At 40.7% G+C, this 12,103-nt stretch overlaps 1 long non-coding RNA gene across 1 annotated transcript in view; it reads right to left on the bottom strand.

Moving 5' to 3' along the window:
- Positions 1-808: 808 nt before the first annotated feature.
- LOC149523745 (uncharacterized) overlaps positions 809-12,103 on the bottom strand; it is a 28,970-nt gene continuing 17,675 nt past the window's right edge. Inside the window, exon 3 of the long non-coding RNA XR_016350552.1 lies at positions 809-1,424. This is a non-coding gene — a long non-coding RNA (uncharacterized LOC149523745). The remainder of the gene's footprint in view (positions 1,425-12,103) is intronic.

Consider the following 12,103-nt stretch of genomic DNA (forward strand, 5'->3'; position numbering starts at 1 on the left):
TTAGAAAATACCGGACATTTAAATGTCCAGTATTTTCTCAATTTGTTTCCCGGAGAAAAAGCTCAAATACCGGACTGTCCAGCTCAAAACTGGACACCTGGCAACCCTACCTGGGAACATGGGCATTGTTATTTATAGCAGGGGAAACTGGGAGGGAAAAATAACTTCTTCTGTGTTAATTGTATGCTTGGAATGCTGTTTTGATTTTAGCCAAACTGTTATAGTTCACTTGCTCAGTTAGTGTGATTCTTCAGCTCCTCTTTAAATGTAGCAACGGGAAAAGAGTCATTTCTATCTTGTTATTCTCAGTTTTTGTATTTTCTTGTAACAGGGTTTTCTTTAAGTCTGTTTACTTATGAGTTAACTGACTGGTTAATCAGCTAGCTTGCTGTCTAGCAGTGATCCACAGCAGAGGAAGAGTCTGCCTGGACTCCAACCAAGGATCCCTACAAGCAAGTGAAGAGATGGCTCAGACTCAGCATATTGTGCAGAGTAAAGAGGAACAGATAGCACTGCAGAGATGGTGCTGAGGGGAACAGGCTTTTAAAGACGGTTCCCCCAGCACCGGCTCCTGCTTCCCCCAACCCTTGCTGCCTCTGTATTAGAGGCAGCACGGGGAGAGAATGCAAGTAATTGAGTAGTCAAGTACTACTACTTGTTTAATTCCCTAGTTTCCACTGCACCCAGTTCCAGAGGTAATCCTTGTAGTTGTGTGCATTTCCTCAACAAGCTACTAGCATTGTTTGGCCTTTTTGCTCTTGTACATAAGTGTCAACAGTGGGAATGAACCAAAGCAGCAAATATGAAATACAGATACACAGGTCATGTAACTTGACTTCCTAACTTCATCTACAAAATGATATGGGCATACAAAAGGGATAATCATAGTCAGAAAAATCACTACTTTTCTTACGATATCATACATGAGCCATCTTGCATAAAGCATATCTCAGTTATGACATATCACAAGCATATTTTCATAAAGCATATGGAATATTACATCACATCAATATCCTTCTTAAATTGTAGACACTGGAACTGAACATGAAATTTCAGGAGTGTTTGAACCAGGGCCAAGCACAGAGGTACGATACTCAAGATTCCCATTTTTATGCATCCAGAGATCACATTAGCCCTTTTTCCCAGTACATTGCCATGGCAACTCATGTCAGCTCATTATCCACCCGCACCCGCAAATCATTTTTTCAGAGTCACTGCTATTCAGGATGCAGGACTCTACATATGGCCTACATTATCTGTTCTTAGATTATCCATTTAGCCATATTAAAAACACATATTGCTTGCTTACTTACCAAATGATTGTTATGGATCAGTGATCTGTCTTCATTGTTAAACATACCCCAAATTGTGTGTCAACTGAAAATTTTGTTGGCGGTGATGTTAAGTTTTCTTCCAGGTCATTGCTAAAAATGTTAAATAACGGAAGACCAAGAATTAATCTACGTAGGATCTCACTAGAAACATACCCGTTATATGTTAATACTACCTTAAAAGGAGATTACCACCACAGATACTCCAATATTTGTCAGATGTGTCAAAATAGGTAAATTACAGCCAAACATTCTCATGTGTGATCTAATAAGAGCATATTATACAATGAAACTTGCTTTACAGTGACAGTAGAGAAAGCAGAATTTAAAAAATTAGTTACTTAATTGGACTGGTCTCCCTATAAAAATGGAACATAAATGAACTCAGTACTCTGAAGGCTACTTTGGAGTGGTTTTAGAAAGACAGATCTAAGGTCCCTTTGAATCAGTGAAAAGATTCTCATTGATTTCTGGATCAGCGGCTAACAAAGAAGGTTGATTTATGAGTGGTGTTGTTGGATTGTGAATTTGCACATTAGCATGTAACATGTTTAACTCTATACTTGTATCTCTTGACAGCATAAGAAAATTAGAAAGTATTCCATCCACTTCTCCCTTTTCACCAATTGGTGGCTTTAAACATTTCTACGTTCATAATGCACATGTAAAGAACATCAGATTTTGAATTTAATTCATAATTTGAGGATTCTCATTTTTAATGGCTGTTTTACATGATTGTGAGATCCTCAGAGTCATTCGTGTGATTTTCGTATCTCTAATGTTCAGTTAATTATCATATTTCATGCAACTTTTTTATTTTCATGTTTCTAAGACTACAAACTAATGTAAAACATGCAGTGTCATTAAATTGCCTTTAGACTACACATATAAATTTTACCAAGTGATATATTTATCTTTTTATCAGCACAGACAGTGTGTCACATGATCTTATTTTCAACTGAAAATTACTTCCTGTTGTGAATTCAACTGGTTGAAATACTCTGCAAAAATCTTTTGCTGCAGGAAATAGTCCTGTTCTATTAAAATATTTTCTAGTTATACAAGCTATGTCCCTAATGAATTGCTTTGGTTTTCTTAACTCTTTAGACACCATTCAGTTTAATCAGATCATTTAAAAAAAAAAAGGATAGCTTTTTTAATTATTAACAATTTCAAAGAGTTTTTTAGAGCTGATAAATGCTTACATTACATCTTTTCTAATACCAGTAATAAGAACAAGAGAGAAAGTAACAATACTTTTTATATTTGGTAAGGGAAAATCTCAAATGGAAATTAAACACTGATTTTCCATTCTCATAAAGACCAATTTATTCACTTCAGTCCTTAAAAATAACAAAATATTTACTTTTTTTTCATGCAAAAGGCAAAATCTGTTATTAGTTCTATAATAAATGGGGAAAGGACATCTCAAATCTCTATCATTCTGTTATATTATATCAAGTATATTAACTATTTGCAGTGTTATTTGTTTAAAAGAAGCAAATGCACATCAATGTGTGCATATCAAGGCAGCATTCAGTACAAATATCTCTGATTTGATTAAAATCAAGCCACTTTCATATATAGTAGATTAATTATAGAGCCCATAGTAATAACAAAAGTATTTATTTAGGGTTAAATCTGAAAGACTCTTGGTCTGCTGCCAGTACATATCAAACAATAATGAAAATAGTTTCATTAAATTTCAGTAGTGATGGCTTAAATATCTCACATCACTGTGTAATTATAGAAGACTGGCTCATGGGATTATTCTGCCAGCTCCACCCAACACACCATCCAGCACAGCTGTGTCAGCATTGTGGAGAAGAGTAGAAGTCTGCTATTCATGGGCTACCCACCTGGTATAAGTAGATGCCAAAAGGAATCCTGCCTCTTTTAGGAATTATTACATCCCTGGATTGTTACTGGTCAGTGAAGAATAGCCCCATACCTTACTACAGAACAGATTGATCTAACCCAATCTGATCAGTCCTGACCTTTCAAATGTATCTGTCTTTGAAGAGGATAAGACTGATGAGAACTGTGGTTATTCTATGTCATCTCTCTCTTTATTTATTCAAACCCACAAATACATGCTTTCCCCCACAAGCATGTTTAAAGAGATCTAATTAAATCAGGTGCAGCGTGGAATAAAAAATAATTTAAAAGTTTGAGCACAGTCCACTTAATTATTTCATTGACCAATTCTGCAAGCACTTTTTCATCCACAGAAGTTCAGATGCTTGTCTAGACTGAAAGTGCAGACCTGAAATCTGCTATCTAAATTACACCAGAAACTTGCATTCTTTGTCACTTTACAGGAAACTTGTCTGTGTGTAATGCAGTTGCGAAAGAACAAAAGGCCGCATGATGGGGAGAGTATATGCAGTATTGGCAAAAGGGGATGTTTGCTCCTAAAACAAACAGAATCCTGTCTCAGGAATGCAGAAACTTATGATGATGATGATGATGATGATTGCACAAAAGGTCTAAGGGTATGTCTACACTACCACTCTAGTTCGAACTAGGGTGGTAATGTAGGCAACCAGAGTTGCAAATGAAGGCCGGAATTTGAATTTCCCGGGCTTCATTTGCATAAATCCGGGCGCCGCCATTTTTAAATGTCCGCTAGTGCGGACTCCGTGCCGCGCGGCTATACGTGGCACAGACTAGGTAGGTTTCCTAGTCCGAACTACCTAGTCCGTGCCGCGTATAGCCGCGCGGCACGGAGTCCGCACTAGCAGACATTTAAAAATGGCGGCGCCCAGCTTTATGCAAATGAAGCCTGGGAAATTCAAATCCCGGGCTTCATTTGCAACTCTGGTTGCCTACATTACCACCCTAGTTTGAACTAGGGTGGTAGTGTAGACATACCCTAAAATACTAAGTTATAGCTCACATAACAATCTTTCCATACAGAATAAAATGCAGGTGTTGGTAATGCCAATACTAGCTTTGCCTCTTTGGCACTACTCCCACTCTGTTAGACTACAGAATCCTGGATATACTTCTGCCAGACAATGTTTTAACTTTAGCCCATTGATTGCAGTTGAGTTATACTGCTGCAATTGACAGCAGAGCTTGGCCAAGTGAATCTTATTTCTCAGAACTGAAAGAGTCTGGTAGCACAGTACTCCTCTGGCAGTTTCTTTGCAAGCATTACCATAAATCTCTGCCCAGACTGCTCAGCCCTGACCTGCTACATTCCAGCCCTAAGCCTTTTTTTGATCATGTCAAATTGTTGCTGCTTTTGTGCTGCAGACAAATGTTCACTATAGAACAAATTTGAGGCCATCAGATCTACAGATCAAAAATTGAAGGCTATCAGACTCTTCTGTAAGACAGAAGATTTCAGACCCTGCTGCACCAGGACAAAAGGTCTGAAACATTGTGATGAGTGAGAGTCCTCATTTACAGTATGTTTAATGTCCACTGGCTGACGGGGTCTTAGTGAAAATAACTACTGCATGAATTATGTGGCATGCTAATAGTAAACAATAAGTTCCAAAGGTGGGGGAGAGCTTTCAAATTTTCTTTTAATTTGTGTAACAATTTAAAATTATTGTGTTAAAAAACAGCAGGTGGCCAGTGAGTGTTATGAAAAATATTGCTTAAACATCAACTTCCACAGAGGTCAGTGGGTTATCAGAAGGTCAGCAGAATTTGACTCTGTTGCAGGAAGCAAACAAGCACCTTGTGCAGGCTGCTAATGGTTTACCTGATACGCTCCTCACGTTCTGGATGTTTAGTGCATTTATTGAAGATGTCCTGTGAGCTTGTAAACATGAAGGCCTCAGGCTTTGTGCCAAAGCAGATAATCTCTCAGTGGCAACAATGTATTACTACAAAAAGAAGACAAGTAGTGGAAGATATATAAGAATGGTAGCAACCATTGCCTATATAGCCACTGTTAGGCAAGCAACCTGTGTTTGGGTATGTCTACACAGCAAAGTTATCATATTTATAGTAGCCCAGTGTCTGAGTGTCTATAATGCTGAAATGCTGGCTGTTCCCTCTGGGGGGCACTGTTGCCTGAAATGCTGGCTGTTCCCTTTGGGCGGTGCTGTTGCCTGAAATGCTGGCTGTTCCCTCTGGGCAGCCTGTGCTACATGAGGAGTGCAGGGCCCAAACAGTCGCTTGCTCCCCCACGGTAGCCCGGCTGAGCGGCGCAGAAGTCAGCCGAGCGCCATGGTGGGAGGCAAAGGGGGGCGGGACGGTGATGTGCGGCATGACAGCAGCTCCAGGCCCTGCCCTCTGGCCGTGAATGACCCCTCATGCAGCACGGGGAGTGCGGTGCGCAAATGGCCATTTGGGTTCCGCAGTCCCCTGAGTGAGAGGCAGGAGGGGGAGGAGAAGAGAAATAGAGAGACAGAGAGAGAGGCAGGAGGGGGAGGAGAGCTGAGAGAGAGAGGGGGGGGGAGGTGGAGAGAGAGACTGGAGGCTCAGGAGAGAAGACAGACGTGGAGGAGCGACCTGAAAATCCCATCTTATGACAGGCTAATTGGCTAGTTTTGAAATAACAGCCCTTATTTCAAAATAACTTTCCTAGCGTCTACACAGCCTACAGCAATTTCAAAATAAATTCGAAATAGCAGAGCGCTTATTTTGAATTTGGCAAACCTCATTCTACAAGGAATAACGCCAAATTCGAAATAGCTATTTCGAAATAAGTGCTTTGTAGACACTTATTTTGAAATAGGGGGCCTCCAGCCTTCCCAGGGTGCCCTGGTGGCCACTCCGGCCTCAACCAAGAACACTCCTCTCCCTCCCCGTTCCCCGGAGCCCTTAAAGGGGTAGACTCTGGCCACAGTGCCTGTGCCAGCTCCAAGCCTGCCAGCCCAGAGCCAGCAGTCACTGCCCCGACCCAGTGGCCCCAAAACATGAGCTAGCAAATACTGGAAGCCAGCCTGCCAGCTCCCAGGAGCCTGCCAGGGCCTGGAGAAGGTGGGTGCCTTCCTGGTCCAGGGTAGAGATCATGGACCTTATTCAGGTTTGGGGGGGATGCCCCCAATGTCCATGATCTCCACACTAGACAGAGGAATGTGGCCATCTATGGCAGGATAGCTGCCAGCCTGGCCACCAAAGGCCACATGCAAACCCAGGAGCAGGTTTGCATGAAAATCAAGTTGGCCCGGCAAGACCCCGAACCCTGAGATTCCCCTCCCCCTTCTTCCCCTTGCTTTCCACTTCCAGCTCCTTCCTTCCAGATTTTCCCCTCTCCTCTCTCCTCCCCTCTCCCGCCTCCTTTCCCCAGTCTCATCAGAGTTTCATTCTCCCCTCCCACCCAGTATTGTTAAATAAAGAGAATTTGTGTTCATGAAAATACATGTATTTTATTTGACATTAGGAAGAGGGGCTAGGGAGGGGTCAGCGGAAGAACATGAGGGAGAAATGAGGCACAAGCCCCCAGTGGGGCAGACCAGCAAGACTCTTAGTGCTCCTCAGGGTGGAAGCTCCCCTGCAGGGCCTCCTGGATACTGAAAGCTCCCTGATGGACCTCCCAGATGGCAGCCTGCAGAAAGTGCAGTCAGGCTCTCAGCAATGCGTCTAACAGAAGCACTAGAGTGCCCAGAGGTAGCTCTGGCTCCATGCTGCAGAGTGCTGTGGTGTCCCAAGTGAGGGCAACCAGATCACACACAGACAAAATGTTTTGGTGTCCCTCATTGAGGCAGACAAGCAAGCAGGGAAACCTGAGAACTGGCTGTCCGGGGAGATTCCTTTAAGCACAGACCTCAGATAGCCTCAGGCAGCAGCCCCAAACAGTAAGTCCTGCCCTGCTGCCCTGCTGGCACTGATTCCAGCCAGCCTTAAATGCGATTCAGAGTCCACTCAGTGTGGACGCGCTATTTTGAAATAGCAAAACGCTATAAATAACTATTTTGAAATAAGCTATTTCGAAATAACAGTAGTGTAGACATACGCTTACTTATTATCTACAGTATATACATTTAGACCCGGAAAGAAAAGGGATACATTTATATGAGATGCTGGAGATTCCTGTTCTGCAGAAGTCTGCAGGGGCTGGCTCTCCATCAGGCAGCTAGCTACACTCAACTGTGCGGTCAAACAAGAAAGAATTAAGGCTTTGGAAATGCCAAATCATCAGAGAGGGATACATTTTCTGCTCACATAAATGACAAGGCTCCAGTCACGTCACAGGAATTCCTCTCTTTTATATTCAATCAAAAATTGTTTTCTTCTAAAGGACATTGCCTTTATTGTTGTATCTTCTAGCCTTCCCAATCAAGGTTAATATATCATGCTACATTTTTTAAAATACATTTACCGGGAGGAATCTATAAAAATCAATACAAGAGGAAGCTAATTGTAATTATGTTAAAAAAACAACGATGTCCAAGAAAACAATGATAAGCAATATACATTATTCCAGTTGAAGAACATTTGTTTAAGTTTAATAGCTGAAAATGAATAAAGACCCTTTGGCTCTACCACATTTTAAATATATAATTGAAATGGAAGCCTGCTGTTTTACATACCTCTAAATGAATCTCAGTAATACCTTATTATGCAGGTTGGACCTCTCTGGTCCAGCACCTTCAGTACCTGACCAGTCCCGATGGAGGGGATTGCCAGACTAGGGGTGGTCCATCCTCTCCTGGCCCATGCTAAAACTTTGCCTCTCTTCCCTCCCACCACCCTGGCTAGGGCTCCAGCCTGCCCCACTGCTGCCTGGCCAGTCATCACTCCCTGGGCCAGAGCTCACCAGCTCCCACTGGCCTTGCTGCTGCCAGCTGTGTGGCTGGGGCCGGAGCTCCCTTGCTGCTGCATGGACCGGAGCTGCGCGGTTGGGGCCAGAGCTCCCTGGCTGCTGCATGGGCCTCGGCTGCACAGCCAGTGGGGCCAGAGTTCCTCAGCCAGGACCAGAGCTGCACAGATGGGGTTGGAGCTCCCTGACTGCCTCCAAGGCCAGCCCCCTACCCACCTGCTAGGGCCATATCTCTCTGCTCCAGCATCACTCCCTCCTCCCCCCCCTCACCTCCACCTGGGACAGGATTCTTTGTTGAGTTGCTAAACCCTGCGGCACTCCTACACTTTGGCCAGACCTCCCTACACCTGGACTCTGTAGTCCAGGATCATCTGTGATCCTGACGGACCATGGATGTTGCTGGACCAGAGAGTTCTGGTTAAGGGAAGTGCAACCTGTAGTTAGTATGCATGCAGAAAAATTCTCAATAACATTACAGTTCTTCAATATGCTCAGAAGAACCATGATGGGAAAACTAGACATCATAATGAGTCTCCAGCGAACAATGCAATCTGATTATCAATATCTCTAATTTTTATACCATCACTACAACTTCTAAAGTTAATTCTTTGAACTAGAGTTATCATAGTCAAAATAAAAATAGAGGAGATAAGGGATAGTTTTGTTTACCTTCAGGTTTCAAGCCAAAACTTCTGGATTAATAACCCTTAATAAGGACTTTGGCTATTCAGAATCTTTTCTAAGGAATTTTGGTCCAAAACCCTTGACTTTGTTTTAAAAAAAAGAAAAAGAGAAAAAAAGAAGAAGTGTAATGCCTACTCAACACAATCAAAGGCCTTTTTGGACTGTAGGAAAAGGATCACTCACTCTAGTGCAGTGAACTGCACTTAATACACTTCTAACATTCTCATCAAATCCATATCACTCCTATATGACCCTACAGGATCATAGTGGACAGTCCTGAGAGAATTTCTTCTAATGTACATGTTAAAATTTAGGATAAGATTTTTGTATTTGTGTTGAATAGATAAAGAGACCTATTTAAGTCACACACTTTAGAGTCTTTTATCCTTTTTTCTAAATTAGTAATCATGTTGGAGACATGGAGACACGGTTGAAGGGAAACTATTAGACAAACTGGAGAAGATTCTCTTCTGTCTCAGAGCTCTGCATACTGCAGAATAGGGTGGCAGGAAGAAGATGCAAAGAAGATTCAAGTCCCTACTCCAATGTGATTAAAACTACTTTCAGTCTGTTCTAAATTCTGCCATTGATAGAGATCTAATGGGGAACAAGTGTCTGAGAGGTCTTTCATTCCCATGAAAACACAAGGGAAAGCAGAGGGATGGGGCCTAGGTCCAGTTCAGATGATGCAGCAAAATGAATTCTCTGCTGGAAATATCTGTGCAGAATCCAAGGCCTTTATACCACTTGAGTGGTGCACAGGGACAGGATCTCAAGATATAATCCACACACAAGAATTGACTCAGAGATCAACTAACAAGGAAACTAAATTTTTAGTTTATAAAATTCAGTAGGGTCAGGCTTTGCCAAAGGGTAATTTTCAAACAGACTACTCTTCCTCTCTAACAGGTGACCTTTTACAATTACAACAGGCAGAATCAAAGACTATTAAGTTAGATCTAATCATTATTTCCCTCATGCATTAAGAAATGTAAATGATGTAAAATGGAGTATAATACAAATTAAGTCCCTTTGAGAGCCACTGTATTAGCACTAATACTATTCTCAGCATTTCTGATAATAGTGTAGGGTGTTTCACTCTGTAAGTGTCTGTAGTGGTATTCAGCAAATGTTATCTGCTTAAATATATTTGCCATAACATTCTGGTTTCATTTACTTACAGTTGCCTTTTTTCACTTAACAGATTACTCAATGTAGATATATATTTTAACTGATAATCTCTAAATCACTTCCTCACAGATCTAGTCTAACATTAAAGATAATTTAACTGTTGCCTGCATTTTCATTTACTGGATAGTAAATATAAGGATAGAATTTTATAAAGCAATCAGCATTGGCTTAATTCCACTTACATTGAAGCCAGTGGGTTATTTATCATGGACTTGACAATATTTCTACTAGTAGGTGCCATGGATCTGTGTCTGTGCTGTACACCAGCTCATGCTACAGAGTGAGGCTATGTAGAGAAGAGAAGACCCCACCAGTCCAGTTCCTTCTCAAGCTCTGAGCAACATAAAATTCCAAAGCAAAGGAGGAAAGAGAGTAGGTAGTGGAGCTCCCACAGGGACCAAGCATCTGAAAGAACTCCAGTTACGGAGTAATATAAGTAACCACTCTTGACAAGAAATGTCATAATGGATACTCCACATGAGGAGACTGCCAAGCAATTCCTTAATACAGAGGAAGATGCTGAGTTGGATACAGTTCAGAGTGTAGAACAGCTTCACCAAAAGCCACAGCATTCTGAAGACATGGAGTAGGGCACATAGAGAGAGATCTGTTTCCCTCGTATATGCTCACCTGTTCTGTTGTTCTATAGATTATACACAACTCCAGGTTGGCCTTTGTGTAATTTATCTGCAGCTATACGTGAAGCAAATTAACCTAAAATACTTTCTTGTCAATCTATCATAATGCTTATGAGGGAAGTAAACACTGAAATGTAGTTGGTACTCAAAACAGTGTGACAAAATACTAAGCTTCTGGTATGATAACATAGAATATTTAACAACCTCCTACTTAGTGGGTCACTATGATTCAAATGGCTTTTTGGCCTGGTACCAAATGAAGTTGAAGGGTTTTGAGGTTTTTCTGCATAGATTCCTGTCAAGGTTCTAAAAGCTTGTTTGTTTCCTGCCCATATTCTTTGTTTTGATGCTTTTCACTCAGGCACCCTATGTATCTATGTGTAGGGGCAAGTCTGCTCCCCAAACACAGGAATGTAAGGTAAATTTTAGCACTAAGACATTTGCTTGATGAATTTAATTCTAGACCATTTTGTAAGGCCAACTCTGAATGTCAAAGCATGTCCAATTATATTGACTAATATAATACAAAAGTAAAAAAATACAACATTTTTTGTTTTAAAACAAAACATTGAAGCATTTATTACAAAAATGTCATAATGGGATGTTTCAGTGTTTTTAGATTTTTTTTTCCAATTTCAAAACAAATTTCTGAGGAAAACAAAAGATGTAGTCCAGCCAAGAAGCCAAATTAACTGGACAGAATGAGGCAAACTATGACCACCACAAGGAACTCTGGCAACAATTCCAAATCAAAATATTCTGTATTAAACCACACATTTTGGCCAAAAGTTTTCATTTTATCACTGAAAAGCAGTCTCTCTTTTTTGGCCAATGCCCACCCCTGAAAATATTTTGGGACAAGCTTGAAAGCAAATCCTTTCATCATGTCTTCAATACCTGTAGAAAATATCTCCAAATTAAATAATTCAATCAACTAAAAATATTTATTTAACTCAAATGTAAATTCCATTTACTATGAGATTTCTTTAAGAAAAACAGATGGGTCAGATATGTTATTCTTCATTCCAAAGACTCCATCTTGATTCAAAGATATTCAGAAATTAAACCTGATGACCCTTATCAACCCAATATACAAAAATGATAAGACATAAAAACTAAAAAGAGCAAGTTCTGGGAAAGCAGATTTCACGTCACTAACATGAGGAGTCAATAACTACAGAGCTAGCTGAAAAGACTAAACAGTCTTAGTGTGATCCGACTGTAGAAATAGTTAGTAAAAAATATTCTCTTCACTCCTGACAAAACCTGCCTCCTGAATGCTCATTAAATATTTCAGTTTCTGCCTTTAGTCATACCTTTGCACCTCCATCAATATCAGGTAGAATTTATCATTTAGACATTTGCTTGATTACCTTCATTCTGCACTACTTCACAAGGCCAACTCAGAATGCCAAAGTATGTCCATTTTTATTTTGACTTATATAATACAAAAAATACAAAATTTCAGCATGAAAAGTTGCTTCAAAACAAAAAATTTCAAACATTTGTTTAAAAAATATCATAATGGAATG

Source organism: Pelodiscus sinensis, chromosome 12, assembly GCF_052426305.1.
Source record: "Pelodiscus sinensis isolate ZL-2025 chromosome 12, ASM5242630v1, whole genome shotgun sequence".
NCBI classification, from domain to species: domain Eukaryota; kingdom Metazoa; phylum Chordata; order Testudines; family Trionychidae; genus Pelodiscus; species Pelodiscus sinensis.